This window comes from Macaca nemestrina, chromosome 13, assembly GCF_043159975.1.
Source record: "Macaca nemestrina isolate mMacNem1 chromosome 13, mMacNem.hap1, whole genome shotgun sequence".
NCBI lineage: Eukaryota > Metazoa > Chordata > Mammalia > Primates > Cercopithecidae > Macaca > Macaca nemestrina.
The window spans coordinates 1,062,849-1,089,316 of record NC_092137.1 but is presented as its reverse complement, the minus strand read 5'-3'; the positions used below and the strand labels follow the sequence as shown (position 1 = coordinate 1,089,316).

General features: G+C 42.3%; 1 long non-coding RNA gene across 6 annotated transcripts in view; it reads left to right on the top strand.

Moving 5' to 3' along the window:
• Positions 1-26,468, top strand: part of LOC105497555 (uncharacterized) — a 128,997-nt gene that overhangs the window by 13,319 nt on the left and 89,210 nt on the right. For all 6 annotated transcript variants that reach the window (XR_011611377.1, XR_011611376.1, XR_011611379.1 and 3 more), the window contains exon 2: positions 20,124-20,192. This is a non-coding gene — a long non-coding RNA (uncharacterized lncRNA). The remainder of the gene's footprint in view (positions 1-20,123; positions 20,193-26,468) is intronic.

The following is a 26,468-nucleotide window of genomic DNA, read 5'->3' as shown; positions in this document are numbered from 1 at the left end:
CACATGAAAAAATGCTCATCATCACTGGCCATCAGAGAAATGCAAATCAAAACCACAATGAGATGCCATCTCACACCAGTTAGAATGGCGATTATTGAAAAGTCAGGAAACAACAGGTGCTGGAGAGGATATGGAGAAATAGGAAGGCTTTTACACTGTTGATGGGACTGTAAACTAGTTCAACCATTGTGGAAGACAGTGTGGAGATTCCTCAAGGATCTAGAACTAGAAATACCATTTGACCCAGGCCATTACTGGGCGTATGCCCAAAGGATTATAAATCATGCTACTATAAAGACATATGCACACGTATGTTTACTGTGGCACTATTCACAATAGCAAAGACTTGGAACCAACCCAAATGTCCACCAGTGATAGACTGGATTAAGAAAATGAGGCACATATACACCATGGAATACTGTGCAGCCATAAAAAAGATGAGTTCATGTCCTTTGTAGGGATATGGATGAAGCTGGAAACCATCATTCTGAGAAAACTATTGCAAGAACAGAAAACCAAACACCACATGTTCTCACTCATAGGTGGGAATTGAACAATAAGAACACTTGGACACAGGGCAGGGAACATCACACAACGGGATCTGTCATAGGGTGGAGGGAGAGGGGAGGGATAGCATTAGGAGATATACCTAATGTAAATGACGAGTTAACAGGTGCAGCACACCAACATGGCACACATATACATATGTGACAAACCTGCACATTGTGCACATGTATCCTAGAACTTAATTTAAAAAAAAAAGAGCCTGACATCCCCCCCTCAAAAAAAAGATATAGCATTGCAAGAAAGGGAGATAGGAGGGAGAAAAATGGGTAAGAAGGAGGAAAAAGGAAAGGGAAGAGGAGAGTGAGTAAGGAAGAGGGAGAGGTGGCAGGAGGAACAGGGGAGCCGGAGGGAGGGTGTTGAATCCCAGGAAATGAGGATTGAGATGGAGTGGAAACAGGAGGGCGGGGAGGATGAGAGGATCCTGCCTGAGCCCCAGAACCCTGCACAGCAGTTTTTAGACTGGGAATGGAATTCAGAGTTGGGAGGCCTGAGCTTCCATCTCAGTGAGATATGAGAATGCTGACCAGTCGTGTGGTTAAGCAACGCACAGAACTGTTTATACTTCAGACACAACATCTCTAGGGTGGCAGCATGTCCCAGTCCACGTCTGCTCTAGGTGTGGCATGTCCCAGTCCACGTCTGCTCATGCCTATGCACCTGCCTCTGTTTGCCTGTCTCCATCTATCATTGATCTATCTACCCATCTCTGATTCTTTAGGGTGGCAGCATGTCCCAGTCCACTTCTGCTCATGCCTATGCACCTGCCTCTGTTTGCCTGTCTCCATCTATCATTGATCTATCTACCCATCTCTTATTATCTATCTATCTATCTATCTATCTATCTCTCTCTCTCTCTCTCTCTCTCTCTATTATCTATCTGTTTATCATCTATCACCTAGCTATCGATCTATAATCCATCTGTCTATCAACCAATCATCTCTCTCTCCTTCTATCTGTCATTTATCATCTAGATATCTGTCTATCATCTATCATTATCTATCATCTATTGATCTCTCATCTATCATTATATATCATCTATCTGTCTATGATCTATCTACCTACCTACCTATCATTTATCTATTATCTATCATCTATTTATCGATCTGTCATCTATGATCTATCATCTATCTACTACCTATCATTATCTATAACCTGTCACCTATAGCTATCTACCTACCTATCATCTATCATTATCTATCATCTAACATCTATCATTATCTATTATCTATCATCTATCTATCATCTATCATCTATCATCTATGTATCATCTATCACCTATCATCTATCTATCCTCTATCATCTGTCTGTCATCTATCTATGTATCATGTATCTATTATCTGTCTATCATCTGATTGTCTTATCCCTCTAATTCTATGATCTCTCATCTGTTTGTCTACCATCTATCTATATGACTATCCATTATCTATCTACGTATCTATCTGAAAGTGCTTTGCAATCAGCATAGCATATACGTGTGTTTAGACAGATGGTCTTTTGGGGATCTGACAGATCTGAATGGTGATACAGACAGTGTGATTCAGACACTTGAGTTTCCCTCTGTCAGGAGCCACGATATCTCCTTGGCCAGTGACAACTTCAGCGGAAACTCTAGACGACTCCAGATTGTGGAGGACAAAGGCTGCTTACCCATCACACCTTGTCCTGCAACCATTGCGCATGAATGTTTGGCCTCCCTGCAGGGACTGTGTGTCAATCCTCCCACAGGGATGGAGTCAGGCTGCATCCTCACGCCTCTGACAGGCCTGCTGCACACATAGAACACTTTTGATTAGTGACTCGTGTAAAATGCACCGAGCAGTCCAACTGTAGGAAAAGCGTTCACAACCACAGAGCCTCAAATAATGTTGCATCTCTGCCAAGACTATCTTTTTAATATCAGAAAATATTTTCCTTCATGGGTGGAAAAAGCATTACATTTCGTGGTCATTTTTGCACGAGTCTAACAAATCTCACCCCAGTGCCATGAAGGACATGTCCCAGGTTTTGTCCTGACAGAGGTAGATTAGGTAACTATGAGCAACCGGCATGGGGCGCTTCCCAGATCCTCTGCCGTGGGAAGAGGACGCAAGTTCAGTCTCGTCTCATTGGCTGATGATGCAGTTTGTTTTTGTCCACATTAGAAGGAGCTTTTCACTTTAGCAGTGGCTCTTCTGAAGACACTTGGAAGCACTGTTTAGGTCAAAAGGGGAGATGTCTTTAGGTTCTTTCTGCCACAAGGGTACCTTTTTTTTTTTTTTTTTTTGGTGAAAGCCCTTCGAAAATTAAGATTCCAGCTACCGGCATTCTCTACTAAAGTGGCTGTAATCTTGCCATCTGAGGCACATGTTGCCAACTGATTCACTTGTTTAATCTCCAAAGATAAATGCCATGCCACACTAATGGAGAAAGAGATTATTCATATTCACAAGGCATTTTCCAGAGAGAAAGAACTTTTAAAAGGCTTTCAAGAGCCATACTGAATTTACTATATGTTTCTGTGGGTAGAAATTATAGCCAGAAATAGACATTCACTGATTGATTGCCTGTTTTCCATGAAATATGGTTGGTTCATAGGACAAAAGCTCAAGAGTCTATTTAGAAATGTGCATCTTCCACAGTTAGAAATAAATTTCAAGGTTAATCATATTGATTTTTCATGAGAAATTGATAGAATAAAGCATCTTCTGGGTGGTTTCAGGGAAGGTTAATCTCGTGATTGCCAAACTCTATGCATTTCAGCATAGTGTGAGCATTATTTAGAATAACTTAAAGGCCACTTCCAGCCAGATCAACAGAAGTTTCAGCAATTTAATTCCTAAGCTCCTGCAATCCTGCTTGTGTTTCATAATCAGATGACACACTCCAGTGACTGTGAGGAATTCCTTTTTTTTTTTTTTGTGAAAGTCCTTCCACAATTAAATAAGCTCATCACAAGTTGGATTAAGAAAGAAGGCCACTCAGCAGTGCTCACTGAAGAATCGATGATCTCTTATATGCTTTTCCTTGCATAAGGATGTCATAGAATCTTCTTGTGAGATAATTTTTTGAGTAATATTTCTTTATGCATAAATCCTTTGTGGCCCAACACACTTGCCTACAAATAAGGGAATCAACTCCTGGAGCCTTGTGAAGGGGCGTATGTGATCAATAATGCACACTGTGAAGTGGAAAGACTTTAGTATTCATGTATGTGAAGAGGAAGGACCTTAGTATTCTTGTATGTGAAGGGGAAGGGCCTTAGTATTCATGTATGTGAAGGGGAAGGGCCTTAGTATTCATGTATGTGAAGGGGAAGGGCCTCAGTATTCATGTATGTGAGGTGCAAGGACCTTAGTATTCATGTATGTGAGGGGAAGGACCTTACTATTCATGTATGTGAAGAGGAAGGACCTTAATATTCATGTATGTGAAGGGGAAGGGCCTCAGTATTCATTTATGTGAGGGGAAGAACCTTAGTATTCATGTATGTGAAGGGGAAGGACCTTAGTATTCATGTATGTGAAGTGGAAGGACCTTAGTATTCTTGTATGTGAAGGGGAAAGACCTTAGTATTCATGTATGTGAGGGGAAGGACCTTAGTATTCATGTATGTGAGGGGAAGGACCTTAGTATTCCTGTATGTGAAGAGGAAGGACCTTAGTATTCTTGAATGTGAAGGGGAAGGGCCTCAGGATTCATGTATGTGAGGTGGAAGGACCTTAGTATTCATGTATGTGAGGTGGAAGGACCTTAGTATTCATGTATGTGAGGTGGAAGGACCTTAGTATTCATGTATGTGAAGAGGAAGGACCTTAGTATTCTTGTATGTGAAGGGGAAGGGCCTCAGTATTCATGTATGTGAGGTGGAAGGACCTTAGTATTCTTGTATGTGAAGGGGAAGGGCCTCAATATTCATATATGTGAGGTGGAAGGACCTCAGTATTCATGTATGTGAGGTGGAAGGACCTCAGTATTCATGTATGTGAGGTGGAAGGACCTTAGATTTCATGAATGTGAGGGTAAGGACCTTAGTATTCATGTATTGGTTATGGTTTTACAACTAAATTACATTGGACAAGTTATTCGGATGCTCTAAAACTCAGTATGCTAAATTCATAACACAGGAGTAATATCAATATCTACGTCATAAGTTAGCATTAAGAGGAAATATAGGTAAAGTGCCTAGAATGGGAAGCTTGCAGAAAATGTTGGCTAATTCAATGATCACTGTCATTCTCTTCCTCGTCATCACCGTCATCATTTGATGTGTATTTTGGAGACAACATTAGTAATCAAATCCCATAAATGTCAGCACTTAGATTCCACAAGAAACACTGGAAACATTACAAAAGGCATTGAAGAGCTGGGTGTTCCTCTCATTCTACAAGTTAACAAACTTCAACGCTGTGTGTGGAATGGCAAACCAGATGCATGTGTGTGATCCTTCAGAGGGAAAATAAAGCTGTTCATGGCAGACTTACACACACATGTATTCAAAACACAGTATGTGTGTTTCCACCCTCAAAAATCTTTTATGTGGAAATTATTTCGAGTAAAAGTGTGACGGAGACTGTCAGTTCCCCAAATCACCTTCCTTCTTCTCCCGATCACAGCGATAATCTCCATCTAACCTCCACCCAATCTTCAAAGTCAGGTATGGCCATGAGTTGAGTCCCAGTCGATGGAATATGAGTGGAAATCATCCGTGCGACTCCCAGACCTGGCTTCTGAATGCCCCTGCACAGTGTGGTACCTGCAGGGATGCTGGTGCTGACCGTGTTTTCTAAGGATCTTTTCCTTTTCATCCTATTTCCCCACAGGCTGCCAGAGTTACATTTCTAAAGCACAGACCTCCCTCTTATGTTCCTCTGCCAGCCTTCCTATTGCATATGAGACACATCCCTAAATTCACATGGTGATAGCCAAGGCCCTTCACCATCTGGACAGCACCTGGCAGCCCCCACCTGACCACCGTGCTTAGTAGTCCCGGCTTCACCAGAGCCTCTGAACATTCGCAGAGCTCTGTCCTCGCTCCACAGCTTCTCCTGCAGGGTGTCCTTTCAGGGTGCTGCACCCACAGACGCTTAATCATTCTTCAAGACACAGGTCCGATGTTGAAGTTGTGTTTCCTAAGTTGCCTACACTGCTGTCTCTTCTTGGAGCACTGTCACCCCCTCTGCTAATATTTCACTCCTTAGTGCATATTTTGTGCAGTTTTCACAACACTATCACTTTCCAGTAGAACGTGAGCTCTGGGGTGCAGAGGCTGTGGGGTCATCCTCATCTCCCTAGTGCTGAACTTGGTTTCTGACTTGCTGGGGGCCCTCAGGAATGTCTGTGGAAGTAAACTGACTTGAATTCACTAAATAAACCAACTCAGCTTATGAGAAGGCAGAGTGTCAAGATGTGGGGTCACAGCACACAAAGGACATGGCAGAGGCACAGCAACTCCCCTGGTGACCCAGTGCAGGCGAGGACGCCGGGAGGAAATGAAACCCCAGCGAAATTTCTGGATTTGGTGAGAAGCCTCTGGTGTCTGGTTAGTCCTTAAACAAGTGCTGACTTTGGGTTTGCCTGCATTGGTCAGTTAGACTTTCTTGGTTCTGTGGCTTGGAACTGGGAAGCGGCCTGGGGTTTCTTGACGTCAACTCATATGTATGGCAAATTCAATAATCTATTTTCTGGAATTAAATGTCTGTCCAGTTTAGACTCAATTTAAGGAAAGGAGTAAATTTAGCAATACACGTAGGTACGTTGATCATATGCAACGTGAACTGGGGGATTAGCTTACTGCTTAGAGATTTCCTTAGTGATTCCTCATCAATAAAATGAAATGCTACTTTTAAGATGCTGATGGAAGTAAATACTTTTTGAACAAGGCAGATACAGATGCAATTACACAGAAACTTTGCCATAAATGTGCATGATCGAAGGGGTTAGAGGAGATATCTATATGGGAGAAGGCAATCTGGATGCCAAAAGCCCCAGCAGGCTGTGGAAGAAGGAGCGAAACTCATGGAGAGTTAGCAAGGGAAGCCTCAGAGGCTAGGAGTTGTTTGAAGTTGGCCATAAAGAACAGATAGCAATTTGACTACAATGAAATAAGAAACTGTAGTTACTATTTTAGCACTTGCTTTCATGGGCACATGACAGCTTTTTATTTTTTCTGATAAATGCGCAGGTTTCCTATATATTTTTAATATCTCCAGTTCTTTTACTTCCTTTAGCAAATGACGTTTTACCTTGTGTCTTAGTCCACTAAGCCTGCTACAGCAGAATCGCACAGGCTGGGTGGATTCTAAACCACAGAGACTTGTCTCACAGCTCCGGAGGTTGGAAGTCTAAGACCACGGTGCTGTCCCATGCGGTGTCTGCAGGGTCCTGTTCCCTCCCAGACAACACCCTCTGGCTCTGTCCTCACGTGGGCGAAGGGGCAGGGCAGTTCTCGGGGCCTCTTCTGTGGGAGAACTCATCCTACTCAGGAGGGTTTCACCCTCATGCCTTCCCAAAGACCCCACCTCCCAACACCGTCACCCTGGGGTTAGCATTTCAACATTTCAGATCTGAGGGGACACACATTCAGTCCACTGCACCTTGCATTTGGGGACTCTGTGTCCATAAAGACTCCAAATTGTCCAAACTGAATTTAACGTTCAAGTCATGATCATCAGAATAACTCCAGCTAGTTCTGACCCTGAAGGGAAGAGATATTATTTGTTCAAAGTCACACTTCTTTACTATCCTTTCCTAACGTAATCTACTGTTTAAATAGAATTATAAAATTATGTATTAAGTTTATCCTAGTGGAAGGATAATGATGCTTATTGAGGTGTGGCAATCACATTTTAAAATACTTATCACTTTATAAGCTTACATTGAAAGGACAAGTATTTTCTTTTCAGGTGTACTGATGAATAAAAAAGTAACAGTGAAAATGATCTAATATCTATGTGCGTCAACCATGGGCCATTGTTTTAGGGCAAACAGGATCAGGGCATTGTCCTGGCCAGGCAAAGAGCTCAGCATTAATGGGGCAAATATCTACAAGAGTTCTTGCGATCTACAGAAAACAGCAGTAAGGATATGATTAGCAAAACCAAAGTATCAAGGAAGAAGAATAAAGGGAGGAACTCAGTGTAAGCGGATATGCTGCGTGGAGTAAATGCCACCTGACCTGACATTTCAGGAGGTGACGTCACCAGGTGGAAAAGAAAGATGTATGTCCCTGGATGCAAAAGCTTGAGAGAGCCTTGCTGGTGACCAAGAGCCTGGGCGCCAAGGCTTGAGGGGAGCAGTGGCTGGATCTGGTCCGAGAATTGCAAACGGTGTGCTGTGGCCTACAGATGAGTCCAGAAGCTTTGACCTCTGTGAACTCTTTTTTATCCCATTCTACTTGGAACAACAATACAGTATCAGTCTTCCTCCGCTGCCCCAGGTGTGCTTCTCCCAGCCAGCAACCTTCCAGAGATTGCCACCAATTACAGGAAAAAAATCTGTACTCCTCCAGCAGGAGTTTAAAGCCTCCTTCTTTCTCTGTCCCGCACCTCTGTGGTCTGACTTGCACTCCTCTCCAGCAGACATGCGCTCGATCCACGCACGCCTCCCTTATGCCGCTTACAACATTGTTCCTGCCAGGAAACGTTTCCCAAATTCACCCCGATTAAAGGGAGGGGAGGCAGGAGGCCAAGGGTTCTGCATTCATCCAACAAAGAGAAAATGAATCCCGTAATTAGACAGTGACAGTTGGCAAGGATCGGCATCTGTATATTTTTGACCAAGAACCAATCATAGGCTTTAGAGTAGCAAGAGGCTTCAGAGGTGATCTCATTGAGGGACTGTGGCATTTGAATCTTCCTCATGAAAAAGTAAGCAGACCTCTGCTCTACTGTAATTTTAACCCCCTTCTAGGGAATTTGTTGCCTTGCACGGCACTGTGTCTACTTGCTGCATAGTTTTCAAATCAATAAAGTGACTCCACTATAAACATTTGCAAAGTTTGTACAGTCTCATAATAGTAAAATAAAATAGTAAAATTTATGTGATTTATTTATTTCTGAATTTCTGATCACATAACTGTATCTTAAAACAGGGCCAGCTTACCACTATCATACGTCAATGAATTTCAATGTAGGCAAATTGCTGTAAATAGACCTGACATATTTGAAGTGGACAGATTAAGGTTGGAGCAGGGCTATGACATTTTCTGTCTTATGAGGTAGTCAGCTCTTTTGACTGTTGTTTGAATCAGTGATTTAGAAAGGATTTCGCCATTTCCTGTGACTTACTTTAATAATGTGCACTATGTGCATTTGTTCTAATTAACATAGATCATTAATAATTATACTAATTACTAATTAATAATTATTTCTTATTCAGAAGTTCATTTCCAGAAGGACCTAGTGGGCATTGAAAGTGGGCCAGATGAGTATTAAACTTGACCTGCTTTGGAGACTTTGATAAGTCTGTGCTTTAATTAACTGGTAAATTTGAGGTTATGAAGCTCAGGTAATTAAAAATGTATTTTTACTTAAATTGGAATATATGGGACTTTACTTAATGATCTATTCAGGAAATTATGAAGTATATATAATATTTGGAACGTGATTCAAGATGCTTTAGCTTGTAAAGTACTAATAAGATTTCATGGTAATCTCAAATATAGACTAGATAAATTCCTGTTTTAGATAAGATACAGAAGAGTGCATTCTTAAGCAGGTCCACACTAGTTAGAAAGAATGTGGCTGAAAAAAACATTTTCTGTATGGCTGTTATAGGAAAGATTCTCCTGTTCCCACTAAGAACATAGCAAAATTAACTCCAGATACATGGGCTCTGTTAATAAAAATTGATGAGTTATGGAAATGCAGCTTAACCAACACTGTTTAGTTAAAATCCACTCCTGGAAACATTCCTGTGATTCTTATCTCTTGCTCTTGGAGCCCCTCAGACTTCTCGGCCGATCTCCTCTGCACCAGCCCTGCCCTGAGAGTAGGAGAAGCAAAGGACCCCCAGCTCCCAGATCCACGCACCCTGCACTTAGAGGGCTCCACCGATCATTTTATCTGATTAGAACATGTTTTTGTCTTGCCCTCCATCCAGAGGCTACTTCAGCTCCTGAGAGGGGGATCCTGGCTAACAGCTAAGAGGGAAGGAGCTCTGCTGGCCTGGGTCCCCTGACGGCTTTTCCACAATGTCAGTGACATGCAGAGGTCACCTGCACCAGACACACGCCAGGTAACTCCTCAGGTTACTCCCCAGGAGCGACAGCTTGTGCCAGCACAGAAGCGGGCAGAGCCTGTGGCATCACACCCAGATGGTGAGTGTAGATGAGACAGACCAGTCACCCCAGCCCACAGATGTAGAGAGACAGACCAGTCAGACCCCAAGCCGGCATATGTGGACTGGACAGTCATCACCTCCGGCTGGCAGGTGCAGAAGAGACAGGTCGTAACCCTCAGCCAGCAGGTGCAGAAGGGACAGGTCATAACCCCCGGCCAGCAGGTGCAGAAGGGACAGGTCATAACCCCCGGCCAGCAGGTGCGGAAGGGACAGGTCATAACCCCCGGCCAGCAGGTGCAGAAGGGACAGGTCATAATCCCCAGCCAGCAGGTGCAGAAGGGACAGGCATCACCCCCGGCCTGGCAGGTACAGAAAGCACAGGTCATAATCCATGGCTGGCAGGTGCAGAAGGGACAGGCATCACCTCCGCCAGCAGGTGCAGAGGTGCCCTTGCAGTAGTTGGATGTGAGACCAAGAAGCAGAAGCTAAGGGAGGGGGGCTGGGACATTCCTGGAAATCAGAAACCAAGGCCCCAGGGCTGACGCTGCACATATCCCAGGCATTGGGGACTGAGGGCAGCCGATGGGGCCCTTAGCAGGACTTGCCTCTTCCAGACTTGACCAGAGAACCCAAGCATGCTAAGTGTGACTTACGGACGCCATCAGGTTGCGGCAATTCCACAGGAAATGGACCATCAGCTCTTCTTCGGCCCTTGGACTCTCCCCCCCGCCTCCACTGTGGGTGAACACTGCCTGTTTCCTGTGCTCTTGGGGGAAGGGTCTGGCCTCGGGGGTCACCCCTGCTCGTGTCAGACTGCGGTGTGCTCCCTTAGTGCTCCCTCTGTGCTCCCCTCTGGGCTACCATGCCTCGTGCTTCCCCTGTTATTCTCATGCTCTCCTCAGTCCTCCCTTTGTGTTTCCTCCATGCCCCTTTCTATGCTCCCTCTCATGCTCCCCTCCATCCTCCCCTCTTGTACTCCCTCTTGTGCTCCCCTCCCCTTCTCCCTCCATGTTCCCCGCCCTCCACACGTGGCTCCCTCTCTGCTCTGCAGTCTGAGCTGTGAGGGCCCAGGTGCTGCTCAGCTGCCAGGCCCCTGCCCCCCCATCCTTTTCCTAACCCTCCTCTACTCCTTCCTGGGAGCCCCCACACCAGGGCTGCCAGGGAGGCCTAGACAGCCATGCCTGCCGTCGCACATTCATACTGGCCCAGAAACACAAAAATTTATGCTTCCACCTTTCTGCGCTTCCTTGTTTTTATGAGAATGATGCACCATCATTCCAGGTTTAGGAAGCAGCGAAATACGTCTCAGCTGTGCGAGGCTCATGTAAATCACCTTTAAGAAGTGAATGAAAATGTTACACTAAAGCTTTGTGAGACAGCCAGGACCTGTTTCCCCCATAAAGACGTTTACACCTGACTTGTATGTGAGAATAGCGCCAGGCAGTTGAGCTTCCTGCTGAGGGTGCGAAGGACCGAGGAAAAATAGAGAAAAAGAGAAGGGGAGTGTGTGCAAGAGAGAACAGACCGAGGGCAGAAACCAAATCAGCTGCCTGGTATAAAAATGTACTTTAAAATAAGATAAATTACGGGATTTCGTGTTTTTCTAGGATAATGTACATGAGGGATAAAATCTACTTCGTTATTAACTGATTTCATTTAGTTTGCTTTAATTAGAAAAACTATTACAAATAACTATAAATGCAAAATTAACAGGTTGATGAGTGGCAACAAAATAATGAGTCCCATGGTGATAATTATGTAAAATATGTAAAATCCATTTTCTAATCATTGATTTACATTAAATAAAAACATTAATTTGACTTTGGGTTGGCTGAAGATATCGGCAGCCACTTGAATCTAAATCTCTCCAAACATCTCCAAGATGAGCATGAAGAACTACTTGACGTAGAACTCTTCCCTCAGCAAGCCTGGGAGAGAGAGACACGGTGTGTTTCAACCGCCTGCAGGTGAAATAATAAACAACATACAACAGCAGATCGATTACCTTTGATCCCAGTGAACACAGTGGTGGACAGTGAGGAAAGTCCAGGGACGTGGACAGGAGGGACATGGAGAAAAACTGCAGAGAAGCCTCCCAGGGGCTGGCGGCTCCAGGGAAAGGACACATGCATCTCCAGGACCTACATGGCATGCCCAGAGCTGCTTTGCCTCTGAAGAAGAGGATAAATAGAAGGAAGAGGCACCCTTAGGAAGCAGAGGGGTGAAGAAATAAAGAGAAGCAAGAGAGGAAAATGTGGGGTTCTGCAAGACCAAAGAGGAGCAGAAACCAGAGGACACACCACCTCCCCTGGGACAGCAACAGGAAGCGGAATGCTGCTGCACTGACGGGAGAGAGAGCTCCTGAACAAGGAATCCCATCCACTGCCTCTAACGGCCAGCTGCACAGAAGAAATAAGCAAACAAAAGCAGCCCAGTGTTATAAAAAGCTGTTTGTAGAAGAAAACACAAAATGAGAATCAAGCCATTTCAGGTGATAAAAATGCACTGCCACAAAACAGCTGTGAAGGAGAAGGGACCTGAGCACAATACTGCACCTTCAATTAAATATCCTCACCAAGTGGCTGGTTGTACAAGGAAAAGGACCTTGTAGCAGGAAATATAAAAATGACTAAAACCAAGAATGACTGGATCGAGTGACGATTTGAGACATTCAAGAAAGGCAAGAAAACAAAAATTAAAATAAAAATGATTTATGAGTATTCTCCAGTGAAACAGAACCCCTGGAATGAAGAGTGAGCTCGTGTAATTATGGGGCTGGCAAGTCCACAGTTTGCAGGTTGGGCTGGCGGCTGGAGACCCAGGAGGGCCAACGCTCCAGCTGGAGTCTGAAGCAGGTGGGCTGCACAGTTCTCTCAGAGCCAGGGAGGGGGGTCTTTAGGCCTTCAGGGGTGCAAGGCCTGGTGCAACCCTGATGTTATGGAATCTGCTTTTTACTTAAAGTCCACCAAAGTAAATTAATCTCATGTACCGACACCCTCACGAAAACACCCAGAATAATGTTTGACCAAAAACCTGGGCACCCCATAGCCCAGGCAAGTTGACACATAAAATGAACTATCAAAATGAGTTACATAAAAAAAAGGGTCAGAGTGACATTGGTGACATGCAAGAGAGCCAACAACAGCCAGCATACATGTAACTGGAGTCCCATACAAACCCAGGGCCAGAGCTAGAGAAACTAGACTTAGATAATTTTCCAGAAACAAAAGAAGCATTGAAGCTACATGTTAGGAGGGCCTATGAGACCTGCAGGAATTGGCCTGGTATATTTAACTGAGACATAGCCAAATAAAACTATTAAACTTTAAAGATAATGAAACACAATCCTAAGGGCCTGAAGATAAAATATCACATTCCTCATCCAGGCCAAAGAACAAAGTAGGCATCTGACTTCTCAAGAGTGACCTGCAGAGTGAGGCCACAATGGGGCTGCATCCCAGAAACCCCCTAATGGAGGTGTGAGCACAGGATCCTATGCCAAGCCAAACTGTCTTTCTAGCATCAAGGCTATAGAAAAATAGTCTTAAGCATGCTAAAAACTCAGGAAACGTACCTATAAGCACTTCTTGAGGGATTTACTCCTGCAAAAGTGTATGGAGCAATTGTAGGTATCACTGTATTGATCTTTTTAGGAGAATACATCGACCTATAGACCACCTGGTCTCCAACATCTGAAAACAGTCGTTTCTTGTCTTCTGCCCAATTTTGTAGTTGTTTATATCAGAACGTTAAGCCTGCCTCAGTTACTTAATCATGGCTGGAAAGATAATCAACATCTACTGCTTTTTTTAAATTAGAAAAACACAAAACAAAATTTTAGCATCTTCTAATAAAATAATTGTTTTAGTCAAATTTTAATTGAACAAATGAATGAATGAACAATCAGGCCCTTCCTTTTTTTGTTGTTGTTTTTTGAGACAGAGTCTTGCTGTGTCGCCCAGGCTAGAGTACAGTGGCAGGATCTCGACTCACTGCAACCTCCACCTCCCTAGGTTCAAGCAGTTCTCCTGCCTCAGCCTCCTGAGGAGTCTTAAGCATGCTAAAGGGATTACAGATGCCCGCCACCGCACCCAGCTAATTTTTGCATTTTTAGTAGAGACGGGGTTTCACCATCTTGGCCAGGTTGGTCTTGAACTCCTGACCTCGTGATCGACCCGCCTCGGCCTGCCAAAGTGCAGGGATTACAGGCATGAGCCACCGCGTCAGGCCAGGCCCTTCCTTTTATAATAATATATACAACTCCTGGGTTTTAAACCTTTCACTTTAGTCACAGATGGACTCTGAGAGAGAAAATAGCACCCCTGTCCAAACGTCACATGCCTGGCGGTGGGACGCAGCCTGGCCTGTGCATCTGAATGTTGGAGAGTGCACCTTCCTCTCCTTATTTTGCTTTATTTCCAGGGAAAGGGAAAGGAAGACATGCAGGTAATTTATCAACTAAATTACAGGCTGACTGATAATAAAGCCCCACGCCCCCCAAAAAAAGGAAATGATTGTAGAGTTTTAGTGGGTTTTCAATTGTTCGTTCTTTTCTCTCCACAATGAAAATCTATCATTAAAATATTTTATTTGGTTTTTGTTTTAAAAGTTTAGATAATTCTATCAGTAAAAATGAACTTTCTAAAATTTGCACATAATATGTCACTGGTTAGAAATGCAGAAATCTACCGACTTCTCATTGATCTTAGTTTTTATTGTATGACTTCCTTGTGCTGCCTACCAGAATTTCTTGCAGCCAGTGGGTAACTCAAGTCATACAATGTTAGAATAATAAAGGATGTTAGACTTTTTCTAAAATCTTCAGTTGTATATTTTCATCACCAAATAAAGCGCAGTATCCAAAGCAAAATTAAAGTAACAGATTTCTTATATTCTATCTGCAGTCAGTTCATATGGACTTCATTTATTGGATCACTGAATATGTTTTCTTTAAATATCAAGAAGCAATAACATCACAACTATTAACCTACCTATATAATTTACATTCTAAATGAAATGTCAGGTTATGTATGTGAATAGAGACATATGAAGATAAATATTCTGTCATTTAGACTTTTAATCATGAATTGCAAAAGCATTTCTACTATGAATCATAGAAATATTTATTGCATGATAATAAAAGATCTGTATCTAAATACAATTTCATCAGAAAAGCAATGTAAAGATATTTTTGACTCAAATTTTTACTTCAGGCTTAAATAAAATGCATGTATCATGATATTATAAATTTTATATAAATATTTTGATGATGATATTTGGCTTTCAAAGAAAGGTTGGACACATGAACAAAGTTCAGCCAGTGATGTAATATAAAAACAGGAATATTAGTTATTATGTAGTTAAGTACCATTATAAAGAATTTTAGTGTATCAAACAAAATATTAAAACTGCTGCTAGAATCTATTATAAAATTTTCCTTTAAGAATTCAGATGTTTTGGATAATTCTGTTTGTGCATTAAAATTATTTCTATAATTTTTATTAATGTTCCAACACTAATCTGCTTCAAGAAACACCCCTTTGCTTTCCTTTTTCATCTCATTGAAGTCCTAGGGTCACTTTACCCCGCACTTGGATTGATGGACAATCAGATGTCTTCCTTCTCATGCTGGCCAAGACATCAAACACCAGAGTGGGCTTACTTGGCTCCAATGCTGGTGATGGGCACTTCTGGGTAATTGGAATCTGGGGTGTACATGTACTAGTGAATTTGCTGGTTCTTAGTGCAGGATCATTTGAAAAAGTATTATTCAGCCAAATTGATCAAATCACTTTGAACAATTTATGCATGTACTTCATTACACAATAGTTTCCATTTCTGCACATTCTTATACCTATTAATTTCTGCAAATACTATTGCCATAATGTAATACCACATTGTTATTTTGATTTATGTTTAACTGAATTCAAGTAATTTTATACTGGTGTTCAGAAGATTGACTTTAGGTTTTCTTACTTGTAAATTACCTTTTCGTGTGTGTTGCCCATGTTTTAATGGGTTGACCTTTTTTATTGATGTTACTATGGACTGAACTGCATCCCTGCCAGATTCATATGTTGAAGCTCGAGCTCCCAGTACCTCACAATGGGACCGCATTTGGAGATAGGGCCTTTAAATAGGTAATTAAGTGAAAATGAGGTCATTAGGGTGGGCCCTGGTCCAATATGGTTAGTGTCCTTATAAGAAGAGGAAATGAGGACACAGACACACACACAGGAATGACTGCACGAGGACACAGGAAGAGGCCCCATCTGCAAGCCAAAGAGAGCCTTGGGAGGGTCCAGGAATGACTAAATTGTCATCTCAGACTTCTAGCTTCCAGCACTGTGAGAAAATAAGTTTCTGTTTTTCCATTAAAAATTCTGATTATTATTGTTGAAAATAAGCACAATGGCTCTTTTTTTAAATGTTGGTATTCTATCTGACCATCTCAGTGAAACCTCTTATTAGTGCTAGAGTTTTTTCAGATTTCTTTGAATTTTCTGTATAAAAATATTGTCAATAATACAAAATATATTATCTTTTCCCATACAGTTCTGAATTCTCTTTATTATTTTTTATCTTAATGTGGCTAATAGAAAATAAAGTACAATGTTTTTAAGTGAGGAGATAACTTCCTCCTTGTCTGATTACTAAACTTAGTAGAATGTTAGCATGTTTGTTTCAAAAATTTAGAAGATAATCTTTATCTATTTAGTGTTTCTGAAATGTAATGCTTTTCTCATTTTAAATTTTCTAGTACTGTCTGTTATATAGGTATGAGTATTGTATATTAAACCGATCTTATGTTACATTAAAAAAAATCATAAAATATTTTCAATAATTTACTAGCTTTGATGATCTAAAATGATTGTCTCTCAATTCAGGTTTTCTAGTTCCTCCATAATGGTTTCTCTAGTATCACATTCTGAATGAAAACATATCTAGTGATTTCCCAGTAAATATGATGCTGGCTTTAGGAGAAATATAATTATGTTAAACATATTTGCATATATTACATTACATATATTTATGTATTTATATTTACTATATATGGTTTTACATATTTATAGATAACTATATAACTATATATAGTTGTACGTATTTATATGTGCATATATCATACATATGAATTGATAAATACTTGCTTAGCCTAAAATGTATAAAACATTTACGTATTACAAGAAAAAGATATCTATAATACAATGAAATATAAAACATTATTATATTTTAATGTTAAAGAAATATCCGTCAATTTATATTTTATAGAATGTTTGTATTAGAATGGTTAGATTTTGCCAAAAACATTTTTAATGTCTGTAAATCTGAGACGGGAAACCAGCAGGACTTGTTTTCTGAGCAGTGGACAGGACTGCAGCATGACCCTGCTGGCCAGAACAGGATGGGGTGGAAATGGTGCAGTGAAACTGCCAAGCCAGCAGGTGGAGATGGCAGCAGCCTTAACGTCCCTCAGTACTAATTTGCATAAAGACCCCTCCACTGGTGCCACGTTTCATGTTTCATTTGCATAAAAACCCCTCCACAGTTTACAAATGCCATGGCAACAACATGGAAGTTACCTTACATGGTTCTGGAAACTCTCTGCTCCTTTTCCAGACATTTTTTCAAAACAGCTGGCTCACAGCTCACAGGTGCAAACTCTGGGTGCACTGTCCATGGGGTATCCCTGCTCCACAAGGGGCAGCACTACTTCAGTAAAAGTTGCTTTCTGTCACCACCAGCTCACCCTTGAAATCTTTCCTGGATGAAGCAAGAACCCTCCTGGGATAAATCCCAATTCTGGGACTCACTTGATGTATTAGTCCGTTCTCGCATTGCTATAAAGATATACCAGAGACTGGGTAATTTATAAAGAGAAGAGGTCTAACTGGCTCATAGCTTTACAGGCTGTACAGGAAGCATAGCAGCATCTGCTTCCGGGGAGGCCTCAGGGAACTTTGACTTATGGCAGAAAGTGACATAGGAAGAGATGTCTTACATGGCAGGAGCAGGACCAAGAGAGGAGGGAGGTGCCACACACTTTTAAACAACCAGACCTCACAATAACTTACCATCATGAGAGCATCACCAAGAGGATGGTGCTAAACCATTCATGAAGGATTTACCCTCATGATCCAATCACCTCTCACCAGACTCCACCTCTAACACTGAGGATTACAATTCATGTGAGATTTGGGTGGGGACACAGATCCAAACCATATATTCCACCCCCGGCCCCTCCCCAATGTCATGTCCCTCTTACATTGGAAAATCCAATCATGCCCTCGCAACAGTCCTCCTAACTCATTGCAGCATTAACTCGAAATTGAAACTTGAAAGTCACACCTGAGACAAGGCAAGTTCCTTTTATCTATGAGCCTATAAAATAAAAAACAAGTTAGTTGCTTCCAAGATACAATGGAGGTGTAGGCGTTGGATGAATCCTCCCATCCCCAAAGGGAGAAATTGACAAAAAGAAAGGTGCTATAGGCGCCACACAAGTCCAGAATCAAGCAGGGGGGTCGTTAAATTTTAAAGCTCTCAAATAATCTCCTTTGACTCCATGTTTCACATCCAGAGCATTCTTGTGCAAGGGGTGGGCTCCCAAAGCCTTGGGCAGCTCCAGCCCTGTGACTTTGCAGGGGTCACCCCATAGCTACTCTCACTGGCTGAGTTGAATACTTGTGGCTTTTCCAGGTGCAGGGTGCAAGCTGCCAGTGGCTCTACCATTTTGGGGTCTGGAGGATGGTTGCCTTCTTACCAGAGCTGCACTGGGCAGTGCCCCATTGGGAACTCTGTGTGGGGGCTTCAACTCCACATTCCCCCTCCACACAGCCCTGTAGGGATTCTCCATGAAGGGTCTGCCCCTGTAGCAGATTTCTGCTTGGATGTCCAGGCTTTTCTATATATCCTCTGAAGTCTAGATGGAGCCTTCCAAGTGTCCATTCTTTTACTCTGTATACCTGCAAGCTTAACACCATGTGGAAGGCATCACAGCTTATGGGGTGGAAGCCATCACCCTCTGAAGCAGTGGCCCAAGCTGTACATTGGCCTGCTTGAGCCATAGCTGGAGCTGACGTGGCTGGGATGCAGGCAGCAGTGTCCCCAGACTGTGCAGGGTTGGGGAGGGCCTTGGCCTGGCCCATGAAACCATTCTTCCCTCCTAGGCCTCTGGGCTGTAATAGGATAGGCTGCCACAGAGGTCACTGAAATGTCTCCAAGGCCCTTTCCCCATTTTCTTGGCTATCAGTATTTTCCTTCCTTTTGGTGATTCAAATTTCTGCAACTTGCTTGAATTCCTCCCCTGAAAATGGGGCTTTTCTTTTCTATTGCATGGGCAGGCTGCAAATTTTCCAAACTTGTAGGCTCTGCTTCCCTTTTAAATATAAGTTCCAGTTTCAGATCATTTCTTTGCTCCCACATATAAGCTAAGCTGTTAGAAGCAGCCAGGTCACATTGTGAATGCTTTACTGTTTAGAAATTTATTCTGCCTGATACCCTAAATCATCACTCTCAAGTTCAAAGTTTCACAGATTCCCTAGATGAGGGGCACAGTGCCTCTGAGTCCTTTGCCAAAGCATAACAAAAGTGACCTTGCTTTCAGTTCGCAATAAATTCCTCATTTCCGTCTGACATCTCCTCTGCCTGGATTTTATTGTCTATATTATTATCAGAATTTTGGCCACAACAATTTAACAAGTCTCTAGGAAGTGCCAAACTTTCCCTCTTCTTCATATCTTCTTCTGAGCTCTCTATACTCTTCCAACCTCTGCCTATTACCCAATTCCAAAGCCACTTCTCCATTTTCAGGTCTCTATACAAAGCCGAAATCCTCAGTGCCAATTTTCCATATTAGTCTGTTCTCACATTGCAATAAAGAAATACCCAAGATTGGGTAATTTATAAAGAAAAGTTTAATTGCCTTACTGTTCCACAGGCTGTACAAGAAGTATGTCAGTGTTTGGTTCTGAGGAGACCTCAGGGAGCTTTTACTCATGGCAGAAGGCAAAGTGAAAGTAGGTGTCTTCCATGGCAGGAGCAGAACTCAGAGAGAGAGGAAGGAAATGCCCCACACTTTCAAAAAACTCCCTCACTTTCATCGTGAAAGCATCATCACCAAGGGAATGGTGCCAAGCCATTCATGAAGGATCCACCCCCACGATCCAATCACCTCCCACCAAGCTCCACCTTCAACACTGAGGATTACAATTCAACGTGAGATTTGGGTGGGGACACAGATCCAAACCATATCACCTGCCCTGCATCAAATGTAATGCTATTAATTTTTCTCTTTAAAGGGATTGCTACGTCATGTTGCTGACTTCCTTCATATTGGACTGACCCTGAGTTCATGAAATAGACCCCAGGTAACCACTCTTTGCTAATAGTTAATATTTTTGCATCAACATTTATCACTGATAGTAGTTTATGTTTTTTTCTTGGTACTATATTAGGTTTAAGTACAAATGATATTCTTGTTTCATAACTAGAATTTGGTAGTTTTCTTTCACTTTCTATTATTTCAGATAATTTGTGTAATATTTAGAATATCCTATGTTTAATATGTGTTAAAATTGTTTCTTATATTCTTATGAGGATGTGATTTTTTGGTGAGGTAATTCTTTATTAAGATTAAACTTTATATTAAATCTGAAGCTAACTTTTATAAACTGTGTTTCCTCCATTTCTCCTATGTTTTCAAATTTATTTTTATAGGATTGATAAATTATAGTAACTTCTACCTTGTAAAAGTTTCCTGTTTCATTGTTATTTTGCCCTTTCAGTTTCTTTATTGTATGTATTTAAGGTATAAAACATGGTGCTTTGATACACATGAACATAGTGATATGATGGGATTACTATAGCCAAGCAAGTTAACATGTCTGTCATTTCAAATAGTTATCCTTTTTTTCTGTTAAGTGCATCTAAAATCTACTCTCTTAGCAAAGGTCCAGTATATAATATCACTAACTATAGCCCTCATGCTGCCCGTTCCATCTTTAGCTTTATTCATCCTGCATGACTGCAACTTCCTACCCTTTCATCAACTTCTCCCAACCCGCTTCCCTGCCTCTGGAAACCACCACTCTACTCTCTGCTTCTGTGCATCCAAGTTAAAAACATTAAGATTCCATATATGAGAGATCTTGTATATTTGTCATATTTATCTTTTTTGCTTGGTTAAATTTTCTAGTTATTTGTCTATTTGGTAAGTTTTTCAAAGAACTAGGATTTACATTATTGATTATATCTACCATTTTATTATTCTCTATCTTTTGGTTGAAAATATTTATGTATATTTTTTTGTTTCCTGTACTTCCTATTTGTTGACTTCATTGCTCTTCATCTAGCCATTTCAATTGGTAATAAAATTTATTCTCATGCTTTGGTTTTTATTGATCTGAGTATTGAGGGATCTGATTTCTGATCCTGCCAAGATTTGAAATGCCTAATAGTGTTTTAACTTTTCGTTTTGAAATTACACTTCTCAGAAAAACTGCAAAAATAATAAATAATGCAGATTGTTTTTATAACACTTTTCATGAGCTTCCTCTAATTCTAACCTCTTGCATGAACTTGGAACTTTTTTTTTTCTTTTTTTTTTTTGAGATGGAGTCTCACTCTGTCGCCTAGACTGGAGTGCAGTAGCCTGATCTCGGCTCACTGCAACCTCTGCTTCCTGGGTTCAAGTGATTCTCCTGCCTTAGCCTCCCAAGTAGCTGGGACTACAGGCATGCACCATCATGCATGACTAATTTTTGTATTTTTGTAATTTTGTATTTTTAGCCAGAGAATCAGAAAAGGGTCACCATGCAGTCCAGGCTGGTCTCGAACTCCTGACCTTATAATCTCCCTGCCTCGGCCTCCCAAAGTGCTGGGGTTGCAGGCGTGAGCCACTGCACCTGGCCGGGACATTTTATAAAGCCGTGATATTAGCCTTGGTGCAACACTGTTAGTTACAGACTTAATCTGGGTTTCACTGGTTTTCTCACAGACGTCCTTTACCCCTCAGCATCTGATCCGTGGTATCACCCTGCACTTAGCCGTCTCATTCCCCCACTTCCCTCTGAACGGAGTGGGTTCTCCAGTCATAAACACAAATTCTACACGTGGGTTTGTGACCTTGATACATTGAAAGAGAACTGGTCAATAAGCTTGCTGGGTGACCTTGCATCAGGGTTTGTCTGATGTTTCTTCATGATTAGTTTGAGGCTACAATTATTATCCTTTAAGGGATAGCATGGAGAAAATGTGTCTTCTCCGTGTGCCCTGTCAGGAGTGCCCTGGGTTGGCGCCTCTTCTGCCTGGAATGTCAGCCTAAACTGATTTGGTTAAGGGGTGTGTCTGACTGGTTTCTCCAGCATAGGGTAACCATTTCTCCCTTTGTCATTAATAAATATCTTGAGGAAGAGCGAACCTAGAGCACCAGAGAAGGACAAGTCCTGCAGCAGCCTGGGGTGGGAGGAGCCGAGGGGTGGAGAAGGTGCATTTGCAGGGCCTGACCTTGGAGGAGGTTGTGTCCTGCTGTTTGCTGGCCACACCAGGTGGAGTCTGCAGCCTATGGCCAGGGACATGGCCCATCACCCTCAAGGGCATGGACGCACTGGACTCCTCCCTGCACCTCACCCTGTGCATCTCCTCCATCCAGCTGTCTGTCTATACTCTTTGTCAGATTATAAATATACAGGTTCTTTGAGCTGATCTAGCAAATTAGTTGACCCCAAGGAGGGGCCATGGGAACCCCGATGTATGACTGGTTAGTCCGAGACACAGGTCAAAACCTGGGGCTGGTGACTGGTGTCTGAAGTGGGGGCCATCATGGGAACTGAGTCTCAGTCTGTGGGCTCCGATGCTGTCTCTAGGTGAGTGGCGTTAGGAACGAACTGAACTGGGGACACCTGGCTGGTGCCTGTTGGACAATCTGCTCCCAAATTGGTGGTTGGTGGGAACAAACCCTCACGCATCTGAGGCCACGGAGGTGTACTATGTTGTCAGAATATTGTCGGAGAAACTGTTCTGTATCCCCATTTGAACTATTCTAATCTAACAATATTTGCCAGCTTCAACACTGATAGATATTATTTTCTGTCATTTTCCTTCTGATCTGTTTGCTTTTACCCGTTTCATTTGTGCCATTTCATCTTTAGCTTTTCAAGTCAGCTTTCTCTGTTGTCATTATTTTATCTCTTCTTTGAAACATCACCTTTATTTAATATTAGTGGGAGCACAGAAAGCATTGTTGCCTAACATTAATTTCTATCACTATAGTAAAAAGTCTCAGAATTAGCAAAATAATGGGATGTGGCTCTTTGACATCAAGCCGTGTGAATTTTTCTAAATTTAAATCCAGGTAATTTATTTTCCTTTGTGTGGCTGTAAGTTAGACCAATGGTATCTGAATTTACTCACAGCAGCAAGAAAACATGTTTTATCCTCAATCGTGTGTCAATGGTTCATTCCTGTTTAAGCTATGCACAGCATTCAATGTGCTAATATCACTATTACTAGCAATGTGTTGTTTGAATATTTAAGTGGTTTGCTTTTGGTTCATTCCTTGTTGTTATAGCTATATTTGGAGGGATTACTTTGTGTGAGACAGGATTCTAAGTGTTTATAAATTGATTAGTTTAATTCTGATGTCAACTCTGTGAGATAGATAGATTTAGTATCTGCGTTTTGGGATGAGAAGGCTAATGTCGAGAGACTAGGTAATTTGCCAAAATTAACTCAGCTAACTATAAGAGAAGAGATTTGTACACAGGCGTTTTGAGAGGAAAGCCTGTCAGTCTACCTCATACATTTTAAGATGGATTTATTTGTGAGACACAGTTAGCAAATGTAAAATTAAAAAAATAGGGTAAACAAATATGGCAAAAAAGAAATAAAAATGACCATAAATATTTTATTATTGACAAGTGTTTTTAAAAAATGTTTCTTGGATTTAATAGTGAAGTGAAATTTCACTATTCAAAGAGTAATAGAAAAGAGTATATTGTTTTATACTAACTATTCATTCACAGAAGTTTACACAATTGGCTCATTAATCTACATGCCTATACAATGCTAGAATTCTTTCACATAAAAATAAAGTACTAAGTAAAAACAAAATCAGTGTCTTTCTTTACAAGTAGAGATAATACAAACCTTTAACAATACTATTTGGTATGTTTTATGATACAAACTGCTCTTTTCAGGAACTCAGTGTTGTCATGTTTGAGCAATCTCATGAATAATTGTTTTGTGGTGTTTACCATGTGCTAAACCTTTTGTGTGGATTTTCCATCAGTTTTCAATTAAAAAAATCAAAGCTTGGAAATTCTGAGTCAGAGCACCAAGGTCACACAGCCGTGAGTTATGGAACGGGCATTGAACCCAGGCGGTCAGCGCTTGTGCCCTGGGCCAGCCCTGCTTTCCACGCGTGGTCAGTTCCAGAAAAATCCAAGGCAGGGCTGTCAACAGCCGTCTGTGGAGGGGCTGCTTTGGATGAGTGACGATGATTCTTGAGATGGGCTCCTGAGACCTGGCCATACACACTGGACCAGGCTCTATCGGGGTAAATCCAGGTGTTTCTCCCAGGAGGAGACAATATTTATGTGCAAGCTTAGAATGGTGGTACTACTGAGAAGAGTAATGTTTTCACTTCTTGATGTTCTCTTAAGGACTTTAAATAAGCACAAATAATTCTAGAGAAGAATGGCTAGACACAACGGCTCATTCATGTTCGACTGCAGTGGAAAGAACAATGGCCAGAGAATCAGGACAGGGTCAGCTCTGAGGGTGGAGCTCCTGGCAGAGGGCTGCAGTGTGAGCTCCAGTCCTGGGGCGGATTAGCCAGAGAATCAGAAAAGGGTCAGCTCTGAGGGTGGAGCTCCCCGCAGAGGGCTGCAGTGTGAGCTCCAGTCCTGGGGCAGATGCGTCTGCGATGCCCTACACGCTGGTGCCTTGAGGAGGAATTACTTGGAGCTGAGGGAGGCTGAGCCTCTCGGCTCAGGGACTGGGGAGCTTCTGAGAGGAATGGATAGGTGTTGGGTGGTGCTTAGGCTATTAATGTAAGTGCTCATTACGTTAGAAAGTATTATTTCAGTAAAAGATGCATATGTGTGTGCTGTCAAACTAGTGAGAATCTGAGAAGCATATGATGAAAATAGAAAAAGAGTTTTACTACAAAATAGTGAGTGAAGAGAGCTGATAAAATTAAAGGCAAACCTGAACTTCGCGTCTCCCAGCAGACACTGGGAACGCCGGATGGCTCATGTACTTTTGTTTCACCTAGCCTGTACTACTTTCCCTCACACAGAACAGCCTAGTTTATCTGTAGAGAGAAACGTTCTCTTAAAATAGAGATATTTTTGTAATAAGTTGAAACACAAAGTTAAAATAACATTAAGATCTATAATTAATAAAGATGCTGTGAGCTGATTTTCCGTAAAGACGTTGTCTCTACTTGTAGCCTATAAATGAGAAGGCCAGAATCTTTCCATGAATTAAACTTCAAGAAATGAATCTGACATTGGGAGTAGATATTTTGGAATTGTTCATATCACCCAGATGTTTACCACTTTCATTTGCCACTGAGAAATTAGCCTGTCAGGTATGATTACTGAGGAAACAGACCAGTTTCACCTCCTTCCATTTGAGAGCTCCTTCCAGCAAGCAGGGTGTGGGAAGTATTCAGAGGCAGTGTTTCTGAGGTTCCTGCAAGCTGGGGTTGTGTGTCAAGCCATGAAGCTTTTCATATACATCTTCTCAAATATTTCTTACCCTCTAAACTGCTGGGCTGTTCTTTGAACTGGCGTAATTAGCATGTAAAGGGCGCATTTTCATTTAGAGGCACTCGATGCATCTCAGACTTGAAGTCTCCTGGAAATGACCTCGTGTCTGAGGTGCCTCAGAGTCTTTGCTGGAGATGGCTCTGTTCTTGAGAGTAAGGTGAGGCATTGTTCAGATGCAGAGTGGACCCTCACGCCAGCCCTGGCCTGAACAATTCATGAGTGTGTCTTTAAGTCCCGGTCGCTGGGAGCGCCGACATGGAAGAACACGGTGCTACGTCCCAGCACTTCTCTTGTTTTGCTGCACTGGTCAGCCAAACCCCAAATAATTACCTTAAAATGATGGGATGGAATGGTTCTCCTCTCAGTGTTTGATCACAGATGCTCACTTTCACCTTCATCACCCAGTGGGAACTGCAGCGTCGCAGACCCTTGTGGATCTGAGCGCCCCTGGAGGCTCGGGCCCTCGTCTGCCGGCTGTGACTGGGGCCCTTCCTGGTCATCCCTCGGGCTCCAGGGGTTGTGGACACTAACAACCTGCACCTGACTCTGGGGTTGCTGTGAGGTTTAAAGAGTTCATGTATGAAAAGGGCCTGGACTCGTGCCTGCCTCAAGGCTGCAGCCCTGAGTGGACGCTCCTCGTGTTTAAGCAGCTGTGGGACCTTCTGGAAGCGCCTTAACCCTGAATCTCCACATCCACTCCATGCAGAGACTTGGACACCGAGGTCCTTCCCAGCTAGAAAAACAGAAGAGCAGCAAAAACGTATGACCATGGGCTCCGTGTTTACAAAAATCTGAGGTTCATTTTTCCTCTTTTCTGTCCCAGTTCAGGCTGTTTCCAATCACAGGTGACTCACCGCCCTGCCAGGCAGG